The sequence below is a fragment of the Camelus ferus genome, chromosome 16 (assembly GCF_009834535.1).
Source record: "Camelus ferus isolate YT-003-E chromosome 16, BCGSAC_Cfer_1.0, whole genome shotgun sequence".
Taxonomy (NCBI): Eukaryota; Metazoa; Chordata; class Mammalia; order Artiodactyla; family Camelidae; genus Camelus; species Camelus ferus.
This window is the reverse complement of record NC_045711.1, coordinates 14,212,264-14,224,824: the sequence shown is the minus strand read 5'-3', so window position 1 is coordinate 14,224,824 and position 12,561 is coordinate 14,212,264. Positions and strand designations below refer to the sequence as shown.

General features: G+C 46.0%; 1 long non-coding RNA gene across 1 annotated transcript; it reads left to right on the top strand.

The window, feature by feature from the left end:
* Positions 1 to 4,449: 4,449 nt before the first annotated feature.
* On the top strand, positions 4,450 to 12,131 carry LOC116669322. The gene is made up of 3 exons (XR_004326689.1): positions 4,450 to 4,919; positions 9,770 to 10,803; positions 11,413 to 12,131. It is a non-coding gene; the product is annotated as an uncharacterized LOC116669322 (long non-coding RNA).
* The last annotated feature ends 430 nt before the right edge of the window (positions 12,132 to 12,561 follow it).

The following is a 12,561-nucleotide window of genomic DNA, read 5'->3' as shown; positions in this document are numbered from 1 at the left end:
AAATATGTTTACTCAAGAGGGGACAATCCCAGAGATTAAGATGTTGGCCTTACTTCTGAACCTACATTAGAACTCAGGCCCCCATTCTAGTCATGTCCCTGCTTGTCCCACTGCTGCGGGGGCGTTCATCATGACCTCGTAAGTCCAGACAAAATGGGGGGCACCATGTGGGGCATGGGGCAACCTTTCAGCTGTGAATCTTGGGAAATTAAAATCAAGGCTGCCTCTCCACAATGTATCACTTGCAGACCTTGACCTGGGTGGGTTACAGTGTTTTCACTGGACTCTTCACTGGAACTAATATGTTAAGAAATGGCATTTATTTGAAAATTAGCTGTCTGTGCAATATGCCCAGAAGTACTTCCTGCCTCTGGCTGTCTGTGAGTTGTAGGAGTCGAGAGTCACTGAGCACCAGTAAAGTGCCCGTGTGGACTGGATGGCTACTGTGAACCTATTCAGTGATTTGAAATTGTGAATGCAACCTGCATAAGGTATTTTAAAATATCTTTTACTGTTTTTAAGTACAAAGTTAAAAAATTAAATTTTTCCAATTACCCACTATAAGTAATTGTTTTCTCGATTTTTGCATATAGCCCAGTTTAAGTTTGTGTGTGTGTGAGCTACCCTTTCAAAGAACAGTCACACACAAGCATTTTTTCATTCTTTCAGCTTATACATTCTACTCATAGGTGTGAGTTACATGACTCTGTAAAGATATGAGTAGTTATTCCTATTTATTAACAAGGTGCTATTAATAACCTCCTTGGCTATGTATTCCTTAATAACCCCTTTAGAACTTAGGAGGTAATTTTTTTTGGCTTTTGTGTGTGTGTGTGTATATATGTATATATATATATTTTTTTTTCTATTTTATTGAGTTATAGTTTACAGTGTGTCAGTTTCTGGTGTACAACCTAATGCTTCAGTCATCCATGAACATACATACATTCATTTTCATATTTTTCACCATAAATTACTATAAGATACTGAATATAGTTCCCTGTGCTATACAGTATGAACTTGTTTATTTTATATATGTTAGTATCTGCAAATCTCCAACTCTTAATTTATCCCTTCACCCCCTTTCCCCCCTGCCCCACCTTGGTAACCATAAGTTTGTTTTCTATGTCTGTGAATCTATTTCTGTTTTATAAACAAGTTTGTCTTTTTTTTTTTTTTAGATTCCACGTATAAGTGATATGTGGTATTTTTCTTTCTCTTTCTGGCTTGCTTCACTTAGAATGACAGTCTCCAGGTCCATCCATGTTGCTGCAGATGGCATTATTTTATTCTTTTTTATGGCTGAGTAGTATTCCACTGTATAAATATACCACAACTTCTTTATCCAGTCCTCTGTCAATGGATATTTAGTTTGTTTCCATGTTTTGGCCGTTGTATATAGTGCTGCTATGAACACTGGGGTACATGTGTCTTTTTGAATTCAGATTCCCTCTGGATATATGCCCAGGAGTGGGATTGCTGGATCATATGGTAAGTCTGTTTTTCGTCTTTTGAGGAATCTCCATACTGTTAGATTGTCGAGGTTTATCTCATTGTTCGTTCTTTCAGGGGACTTCTCTTGTTCTTTTAATTGGGAGTGGTTCCTCTGTATCATTTTACTTATATTTCTCTGGCTCTGGATTTAGGAGTATCAGTTATTACTGTGGTCTTGAAGGGCTGTTCTCTTTGTTTTTATTTAAAGTGGGGCTGTTCCTTTGTAGACTGTGTGTCTAATAGTTTTGTTGCGAGGGCTGTTCTTAGTGTGGATGGTTGCCACGGCTGTCTTCGTGAGTGTTGGCTGTCATCTCTTTGACTGGGGATGTGGCTGGTGGTGTGATCAGAGCCCGCCCTGATTGCTGCTGTTGAGTGGGGCCTCCTGTTTTGTTCTGTGCTTGTCACAGCCTTGACAGAGGCTGGGTCTGCCCCCCTGTTGCTGGAATAGAGGGTTCTAGACTCATTTCTGAGCTGTGGAGTGTGGTAGGCGGGGTTAGAGCGCTTCAGCTGGGAGGAAGAGTTGCTGAGTGTACGTCCGCAGGAGATGTCCACTGGGAAGTGCCCTCTGTGGTGTTGTCTGTCACTTGTTATACGGGCTTACAAAGTACTCTGTTGACACTGCATTCGTCCCTGCCTTAACTGCTGGAATGTCAGCCACCCTCTGGTGTCCCCCAGGTTCTGGGCCCCCAGAACCACCAGAACAGATCCGCCAGTGTCAGGTTCTAGGATCTACCGTAGCATGAAGTCACACACCTGAATCTGTGGTGTGCCACAGGGTCAGCACAGACCCCAGGCCTGCCTCCGCGCACAGGATGGTAGGCCGGCCTGCTGTAAATCCCGCCATGCGCCGAAACCCTGCTCACTACCTGTCCCAGAGACATAGGTTCACAAAGGCACCAGCAGAGCAAATCCACCTGCTCTGCCAGAGGTTGTAAACAAATCTCAGTGCCACCTGTGAAGCTGCCTGGCCCCTGCATTTGGATTCAGCTTTCAACCCCGCCTCCAGGCAGCATGGCCCAGCCCCACCTCTCTTCTCGAAAGAACAGAGCAACAGTGGAGCCACATGCAGACAGCAGCTATGGTGAGGAGGTAATTATTTTATATTCATTTTTAGAATGTTATTTTAAAGTTAATTCGTCCTTCCATGATGATAACAAAAAAATTTGGAATATATGGAAAACTTGAATTCTCGAATCACCATTGTTCCACCACCAGGGAACCGTTTGGATACATGTCTTTTGAATCTTCAACTTTAATCTTTTCTTATACCAGAAATCCACCAATGTGTTCCTTTAAAAAATCAGCCATGACAGCTCAAGCTCAAGTCTCTTTAACCACCACTCCCCTCCTTCCTCACAGTCACCTGCTGTTTAGTGTTGGGTGGGCATCATCCCAACGTATAAGGGGTCTGCTTGGGCTGTGTCCAGGCTTAGGGTATGAACACTCAATTAAACGTGTCACCACGTGACTAGCACAGTTACTGCTCAGTCTTTATGTGACTTATTTTTGTTACATTTCTGTATAGTTAATATTCTTGAATTTGGTAAATATTGAAGACAGCCCAAAATAGCTCCCTCTTGCCAATGTTAGGTAGTGGATTAACTTGAGAAAAAATTAGTTTTCAGGGCAAACTTCTGCTGTCCCCTCACTGCTCAGCACAGACACAGCCACACCCATTACTGAGTGGCGTCGTGGACCACAAGGCCAGCAGCCCTCAGAACCGCAGGAGAACCGCAGGCCTCGGGCTTCCCTGCAGTGCTGGCGGGTGTGCGGCGTGTGCACACGGCCTGGCTCCACTGTGGTGCGTTGCTCCTCAGGAGTTCATCGCATAGAAACTAGCCTGGTTTCCATCCTGACCGTGCTGGCTCAGCCAGCCTCTCGAAGCCTCACTTTTCTTACCTGTAACCTAGACATAACAGCACAGGTGTCACAGGGTGGGTGTGAGGGTTAAATAACAGCACATGCTCATTGACGGCTGCCGTTAATTTTGGTCCTGATGAGGGCGGTGATTGGGGCTTGCTTGAGAGGTGTCAACAGGGCGTTTGTTACGAGTGTTCTCCACCCTCCCTGTGTCCCCCCCCCCACTTCAGCCTGCCTCGCGGATCCTGATTCCTGAAACTCCCGCATCTTCCGTTCCCTAGTCCCCCCAGGTCCTCCACCCTGATACACTTATCTCATAAGCCTGCAGCTGTTTCGTCACCTTGTCTTCATGAACTGTTCATACCTGCTTTCTTAAAGGGTATTCAGATTTAGAGAAAAGCTTCTTGGAAAAACCATGAGGTTCAAAGCAGAAAGTTTGGGGCGCTTGGTCCTGACACAGGAACAGCGGGGCGTGAGTGTATCTGTGGTGAGAGCAGGCTGCTCGGCGGGGTCCTTCCTCTGGGGCCTGGTGATCCATCCTCCTGGCACCAGCTGTGACTGTGGCTTTGATTCACTTAGGAGTCTGAGGGGGTCATAAAAGTCACTCACCCTGTGTCCTATTTCAGGAGAACATCTCTGAGGATATTTAACTGAAAGAAACCTTGAGTTTTCTTTTTTCTTTTTATTGTGGGAAAATTTAAAATACTCAAAGAGTGGAATAGTTCAGTGGACCCAATGTGCCCGTCACCAGACTTCGGTAGTTACCACCGTGGCTAGTCCTGCTTCACCTCCGCCTGGTCCCGCACGTGTGCCCATCAAAGAAGACCACCTGTTTTTTGAAGACAATTTCACTGTCACACCAAAAGAGGTTTATTTATTTGGGCTTGATATCAACTGTCCTGTTAGTGAAAAGTTTATAATTGGGTCCTTTGCTTTCAGGGAGCCAGGACACCTCATTGTGGAGAGATGTCCTGTCCACACTGCACGTGTGGCTCTGGGTTTGTACCCAATCAAAGAGGACACGAGGGGCTTCCCACCACTCCCACTCACGGGGGGGCGGCATTCGAGCCGGATGGTTACTGAACCAAACTGGGGTCCCGGCAAGTTCCCGTAGGGTCTTGCTCGGTTACAGGACCAGGTTAGAAAGCCCAAACCAGTAGTCTTGGTTTTTTAATTTGTGGAACAGGGATAACTGATGAGCTGCGATGCTGTGAAAACAGGGAAAGCTAATCTACAGTCGTAGTCAGAACAGTGCTCACCTGTGGCAGGAGGTGGGCGGTTACTAGTTGAAAAGCACAGGGAGACCTTCCGGAGCCATAGAAATGCGCCGTAGCTTGATCTGGGCAATGACTCATGCAGCTAAAAATGTTTTAAGTATAAACTTAAAAAGATGAATGCGTCTGATTGTATGTGATCTGTAACTCAAAAAAAAAAAAAAAAACGGAGGAAGGGGAGAAGAGTTCCTGTGAAGGGTACCCTGCGAGGTGGAGAAGGCATCGGCCGTCACTCAGCAACTCGCTGCAGCTCCGGCGGGGACACAAGCTCAAAGCTCCGCCAGGTTGCAGGTAAGAGGGGACTGAACAGAGACTCTGCGGGCTTTGACAGAGCAGTGGCGGGATGCTGGCCAGAGCGGTCGGGCTGGGTGTGATGTGGGCGCTCTGGAGAGGGTGACCCCTCATCCCCGCTCAGCCGGAGGATGCGGCTAAAGCTGGCACAGCCCTGAGAGGCGGGGTTTGGTCAGAGTTTTGTTGGGGGGTGGGCTTGCGGGGACCACAGCGAGGAGGGGGAGCAGGCATGGTCTCGTGGGCTGTGAGAGATGCATGTACAGGGCTGAGGCCAAGTCCCTTTATATGGAAAGGCCAGAATGCCGCCCCATAACTGAGCCCCGGGAAGCATTCTCGGGCGAGTCCGCGGCTGGTGGCCCCCTGTCCACGCTCCACTCAGGCCGACACAAAGGTACAGGGCAAAGCCCGACTCTAGACGTGTGGAGAGCCTCCCAGTCTCGAGGTTGTGCTAAGTGGCTCGGCCTCTACATCTGCTGGGCACCCAGGTTTCTGCCGTGACCTTGAGGGTGTGGCGGTGTCAGACGTGGCCCTGACCACCTAGGACGTCCTCACCATGTAGGAGAGGGCGGGCCCGAGCAGGACTGCCTGCAAGTTTGGAGCAGAGCTAGTCTCGTCCTAGAACTCCCTCTGCAGCCTTGCTGCCCACGCGTGGTCCCTGCACGGCCAGGATCATGTCACCAGGAGCTTAACAGGGACGCCGAGTCAGGCTCCATCCAGGCCTCCTGAATCAGAATCTGGTCTAACGAGACCTCACGTGATGCTCATGCACATTAAGGTTCGACAGCCACTGCTCTACAGCACATCAACTCCCCACCGCACTTCCGCAGCGCCCACTAATCCTCCCCTCATAGAGAGGAGAAGAGAAAAAGAATACAGTAATTCATCGTCCCCCGACCAGGAAGCTCTTTAATTAATTCTGCTTCCATGAAACATAATTTGAAAGCCTCTCAAGTAAGCAAATTCCATTTTCTGGTAATTATTTGATCACACTCCATTTAAAACTTTTAATCAAAGACACGTTCCCCAGCAGAACTTCTGCTCAGCCTAGGTTACCAAGGGTTTCTCTACTGAGTTACTATAATTCCAGCAGAAAGCAGAGAGAGGCTGTTGGGCTAGCCTGCGAGGCCTTCTCAGGGCTAACTGCAGTCTTTCCATTTGAGCGTTTTCACATTTTGAATTGAAACCAGCTGGAGGGCCATTTGACCCGCAGTCCTCCCTCCAGCAGTCAGGCTGATGAGAATGGCTGACAATGAAAAGAAGCTGGGAGAGGCTCAGCCTGCCCGCCCCCTGGTCAGCTCAGGCTCGGGGAAGACTCTTAGTTACAGAAGAGAGTGGGGCCATGGAGCCCTGCAAGAATCAACTTCCACGCTTAACACGGACAGCACACAGTGCCTAATTTAGTACGCACAACGTATACCTCAATCAACTTTAAAAAATTTGCAGTGGCCTTTTTTGGAGGCTCCACAAAAGGATTCTGAAATTAATCTGGAAAAATGAACGTGAAAAATAGTTCAAGGAAAGATACAGGAAAGGAAAGGCAGGAAAAATCAGAGCAAGGAGAAAAGACTTGCCTCACCAATATTAAAATGTTACTAAGCTATAATGATGTTTTGAAGTGCAGTGCTCACTCAGCATTTAACAGACAGATCAAGTCACAAACAGAAGTGTAGACAGACGGGTGTTTCATAAAATTTTACTGTGTAACCGACATAGTGTGTTTTACTGGTGGAGATGACTAACAATAAGTATTGGACCTTAGTGAACTTCAGAGAATGAAAACAAGGGGTTCTAATGCTCTATTCTCCTTTAAAATGACCATGCCCCCCCCCACGTGGGATGCTGAGGGGCCGCATGGTCGGCCAGCTCACAGCCGGGCTGGCCAGAGCTGTGCTCTAGAACGGGAGCAGAGGAAGGTTTGCTGATCAGCAACGGGAGCTGAAGCAAGAAGGGCATGATGAACAGGGGCCAGAGGTGGCCCCTATGAGCCACGTGCCAACTGCAAGGATGAGTACAGACCAGTCAGCAGAGGAGGCCTGCGGGGAGAGCAGGGAGCAGGTGCACGGAGATTAGTGAGGGCGTCAAAGTCAAAGGTCTCACGTGCAGCATCCAGTATACGTGCATCTGGTTACTGGGAAGTTGTACCCGTGCCCCTGCACAAACATGTTTGGCAGGGGGTGCCAGGGACTGCATATGGGGGGGGAGCCAAAATTTGAAAGGATGAGATAGCAAATAAATGGTATTATTAGCACAGGTGATAGATGCAGGTATTTGTCTTACTGTTCTATAAACTGAATGTATATTTTTTATATCTTACGTATGTTTGTTCTATTTTCCTATAAAGACTTAAAACATATATGAACATAAGTAGAAAGGCAAATACTTTCTGCCCACACTCCAACGCTGTGTGTGCTCCTGGGTCTGGAGGCCAGTGCTTTAGAGTTCCTGGGCATCTGGGTTTAGATCTAGCCTACATCTCCTCTGACAATATCTCCCCACACCACTTCCTTTCCCCGGAGGTTCAGAATGAGCTTTGTTGTTTGTTTTGGGGTTTTTTTTGTGACAGTAAGAGGGCAACTAAAATGGTAGCGAAAGCTTCCGTAACCATGATGTAAGGCAGGAAGCACAGAATAAATAAGTCATTGCTAGGCTTGATCACAATCAGACATAACAGAGTTACCATCACTGACGTGTAAAGAATATTCACGAATCCATAAGGAAACCGAAGAGGAACACACCAAGATAGAGCTAGGCACGGGACATAAAAAGTTCAGAAAAGAATATCAAATAGATCACAGCTGTACATACGTCTCCCCTCCCTGAAGAAAAGCATTACTAGTGATGAAATAATGCAAATTAAAACAGTGGGATCTTTCTCTCTTGGGTTGACAAAATGCTAAAAAGAACGTTGCCCATTAAGGATGAGGGTTTGGAGAAACAGCCTCATGTAGAACTGGTGGAATTTAAAGTGTGGCAGCCTCTCCGGGTGGCAGTTTGTCAACGTACAGCAAGTCCACTGTTCCATCTCTATTCCTGTTTTCCACAAAAAGAACCATAGGTTTGCCCAAAGATCTGTTAACTGCAACATTTTTGTAATAGTAGAAAGTGGGAAGCAGCCTACTTGCCCAGCTATCGGGGAGCTTTCAGATAACCCAGCTACAGGGGATAAATAAACCTTGGTACATTCATCAGTGAAGTGCCACAGAATCATGAAATGGAGCTGTTGTTTCATGTTTAACGGTAAGGAAAGTTATCCACCATATGCTTCAGTAAGTAAGCTGCAAAAGTTTCATCTTTTTTTTTTTTTGTATAAACACAAAAAATAAATACCAAAATGTTTTCAGTAATGATGGTATGTTTATGAATGACTCTTATTTTCTAATTTTTTTATCCACTTTATTTTTAAATGTTTTTCATTTTTCAGTTTTATTAGGTAGAATTGTTATAATTTGACTGCACATGTACAACATATTGCATGTAAATACATATATACAATATACTGCACATTTTTTTAGTTTACATATATGTACTGTTCATTGTTTCTAAGAACAGTTTAGAACTTTAGCTTTTTAAATTTACATAGTTATCAAAGGAATAAAGCCAACCACAAAATAAAAATCAGCAGAATGCAGTAATCCAATCATAAAGGACAGTTAAATGTGCTTACACACATTCAGTAAATCAGTCATCTAAGTTATAAATAGCAAGTAGTTCGTGTCCTTTTTTTTTTAAGAGTCCACATATAAGTGATATCATGTGGCATTTTTCTTTCTCTTTCTGGCTGCCTTCACTTAGAATGACAACGTCTAGGGTGTCATCCATGTTGCTGCAAATGGCATTATTTTATTCTTTTTCATGGCTGAGTAGTATTCCATTTTATATATTTATATATATATACACACAGACATATATACCACATCTTCATTATCCAGTCATCTGTTGATGGACATTTGAGTTGTTTCCTTGTCTCGGCTATTGTAAATAGTGCTGCTGTGAACATTGGGGTGCATGTGTCTTTTTGAAGTATATTTTTCTCTGGATGTGTGAGTGGGATTGCTGGATTACATGTTAAGTCTATTTTTAGTTTTTAAGGAACCTCCATATTGTCCTCTATAGTGGCTGCACCAGTTTACATTCCCAGCAACAGTGTAGGAGGGCTCCCTTTTCTCCCCCTCATCTCCAGCATTTATCGTCTGTGGACTTTTTAATGATGGCCATTCTGGCCGGTCTGAAGTGATACCTCATTTCGTTTTGATCTGCATTTCTCTGACAATTAGTGATGCTGAACATTTTTTCATGTGCCTATTGGCCATTTGTATGTCTTCATTGGAGAATTGCTTGTTTAGGTCTTCTGCCCATTTTTGGATTAGGTTGCTTTTTTTTTTTTTTTTTTTTGATATTAAGTTGTATGAGCTGTTTGTTTGTATATTTTGGAAATTAGTCCCTTGTTGTTTCTCCCAGTCTGTAGGCTTTCTTTTCATTTTGTTGATGGTGTCCTTAGCTGTGCAAAAGCTTTTAAGTTTAATTAGATCCCATTTGTTTATTTTTGCTTTTATTTCCATTACTCCACGAGCTGGTTCAAAAAATATATTGTTGTGATTTATGTCCGAGAGTGTTTTGCCTATGTTTTCCTCTAGGAGTTTTATAGTATCTGGTCTTACATTTAAGTCCTTTATCCATTTTGAATTTATTTTTGTATATGGTGTTTATTTTCTAATTTTTGAGGATCTCTTTTCTAAACCTGCCTAAATGAACATATGTTAACTCTGTAATAAGAAAGAGGCGTTATTAGAAAAAATAACCTCATAGCAGGAAGACAGATACTTCCCCCCATGTCGGTTTTGCTCCCACAGTAGTTGCTCCCTGTGGTCCAGTGTTCAGGAGGAGGTTGAAGCTGTGACCAGTCTCTGACAGTGTGTGCCCTGATCCACTGACGACTTCTGCAGGGATCGTGGGATGAGGCAGTAGCTGCCGTGGTCTAGTGCCCTCCAGCCATGACGTGGAGATGCTGGGGTTCATCACTGTTGCCCTGTGTGTTTAGTGATCTGACAGGGAGAGACACGGCCAGACGCAAGCTACCGGGTCCAGCCTGGGGAAGTCTGGTGAGGAGAGGCTCTTGGTGACGTGCTGTCGTGGACGCTCACCCTGCACTTCTCACGTGGAGAAGGGCAGCCCAGCCACCTCCCCTGGCCCACGTACATGCTTGGAGGATGAAGACAGTGCTTTCATGCAGGTGGACCTCTCTTCGGCCTTAAATCATAGAATCAGAAGACAGTCGAGCTGAAGACGCAAAGGATCATTTGGTTCAACTCTTTTTTTTTTTTTTAACAGAAGAGGAAACTGAGGCCCAAATACTTGAGACATTTTAATTTGTAGAGGGGAAACATTTCCCCATAATCCTGAAGGATGCCATCGGGGCCCTGGTGGAGCAGTAGGACAGCGGGGCGCACCAGACCCGGAGCTGGGAAACCAGTCTTCCACGGCCCTCTCGCCATCGGCCAGAATTCCTCACTGAGTCACAGTTTCCACGTCGATTAAGTGGGGATAATTCCACCTGCTCCGCCAACCCCTGGGGTTGTTAGGAGGCCACACGAGATGGGGAACAAATGGGGAGAACGTTTGCAATAGACAGGAGAGATTTCCAAAATCTCCAGTATATGAAAGCTCTTAAAATAGACTTAACATCTCAAGAGAAAAAGGACAAAGGACACGAAGACCAGTCACAGAACCGCAAGTGACCGGCAGCAACAAGATGAGGTTCAGCCTCACCTCACTCATAATAGAAGCAAAGTAAAGCATCAGTGAGTGACCTTGTTCACCTATAAAACTGGCATAAGTGAGCGATACCCAGAGACGGCAAAGACGTGGGGAAACTAACCCTTACACGGTAGGAGGTGGGGCTGTAAATGGATAATCCTTCAGGAGATTAATGTGATTGTAGCAAAAGCATTAGATTCTGTAATCCTATTTCTGGATATTTATCCTAAGGAAATAATTGGATAAATGTTCAAAGAGACGAGGATGTTCCTCACTAGGATATTTTTAAAGGTGGGATTTATTCAATTATGGCACTGCTGCATAATGGAATCATGTGGCCCTTTTAAAAATAAGGATGTAAATCTAAAGTCCCTGATGTGGACGTCCACAGTCCATCAAGTAAATTGCATTTCTGCATAATAGGATTTTGCTTTTATAGTGAGCATGTGCTGCTTTAATAAAAGTATGTAAAAATCACCCCTTTTATTTTGAAAAGACAAATATGAATAAGCATATAAAAATATTTGGAAGTAATGTATGGTAGTGATTGTTAGCTCTGAGTGGGAGATTATGATCTGCCTTTATCTTAAATTGTTACATGAATGTAATTGTATCATCAGAAGAAAACCTTGGGAACGGGACCATTTCCCCACAAGGTCTGGTGGCTAAATAATTTCTAAATTAACTTGTCACTGATTGTTATTCTGTTTCCTGAAGAACCCTCAATTTGCTTTTCTAGAACTGACTGTCCTGCTAGAGGCATGGATGGGTCCCGTCCTGGACTCGTGCTTTCGGCAGAGCCCCTGGCCCCAGCCCAGCGACGGGAAAGCGATGGTGCCTCGCACTTGGGGAAGAGGAGTGTGGTGGGGGAGAGGGCCATCTTACTCCATGTGGAACGTGCCCAGCACAGACGACCCCTGAAACGGAGCATGTGAAGTCACGTGGTGGGAGACGGGGAGGTTACTGACCAGCTGACAAGTGCTGTGGTGACAGGAGGGTCGTGGCAGGAAGAGCTGGCATCTGAGGCCCCCCGGTGCCATTGGCTCTGGAGGGCAGGGCGGTGGCCCTTACGGTGCTACCTGGAGAATGAAGGGCAGATTGGGCGTGGGGGTTGGAGGGCCATGAGATGGAGAGGGTGCTATCTGGGGAGGCAGCTGGGGTGAGACATCTAAAGAATTGTCTTGTAAGGAAATGTGTACTAACCCTGCCTAGGGGACAGCTAGGCACCCCCAGGTCTGAGATGGTGAGAAAGCTCCTCAGCATGGCCAAGAGGAGAGGAATTTAGGCTCCCTGAGTGGAGGGCAGTCAGTGGACTCTGGAAGGAGGGCGAGTAAAGTGGAGAAAGGGTGTCCCGGCCTTCCCCTCACATCTCTGTAAGGTTCACGCAGCTGTGGAGCGCTCACAGTGGCTGGATTTCTTGTGGCAAGCAGGCAAGGAGGGCGGTTTTGCATTTAAGCTGACGGGGGTAACTAAGGGGACACTGATGTGCCGGGACGAGGAGGCCTCCTGCCTCCCTGCTCCTTCCTGAGCTCCCTGCTTGTCCCCTTTGTAGTACAAGAGTCAAAGATCTGGAATTCATCAGTCAGTTGCACAATCTATGTTTCACATCCGTCTTGTTCGCCACTTGGCTTCGTGGCCTGACACAGGCCTGAGCACATGTGTAGGGGCTTCTGTTTCAGGGTGGAGGGGTGAAGAGGGGTGACCTGGGGTCTGGAGGCCATGGTGACGGGACAGGTGGGGACAGGGCCACCTCTCTGCAGAGACCGCTGCAGGCAGAAGGCAATTTTCCACCAGCGTTTCCTCTCCCAACCCCCAAGATGAAACATAGGGCATCTCCTCCCTGAATCTAGAGCACGTTGTGGAGACAGAAAGGAGAAAGGGCAACAGG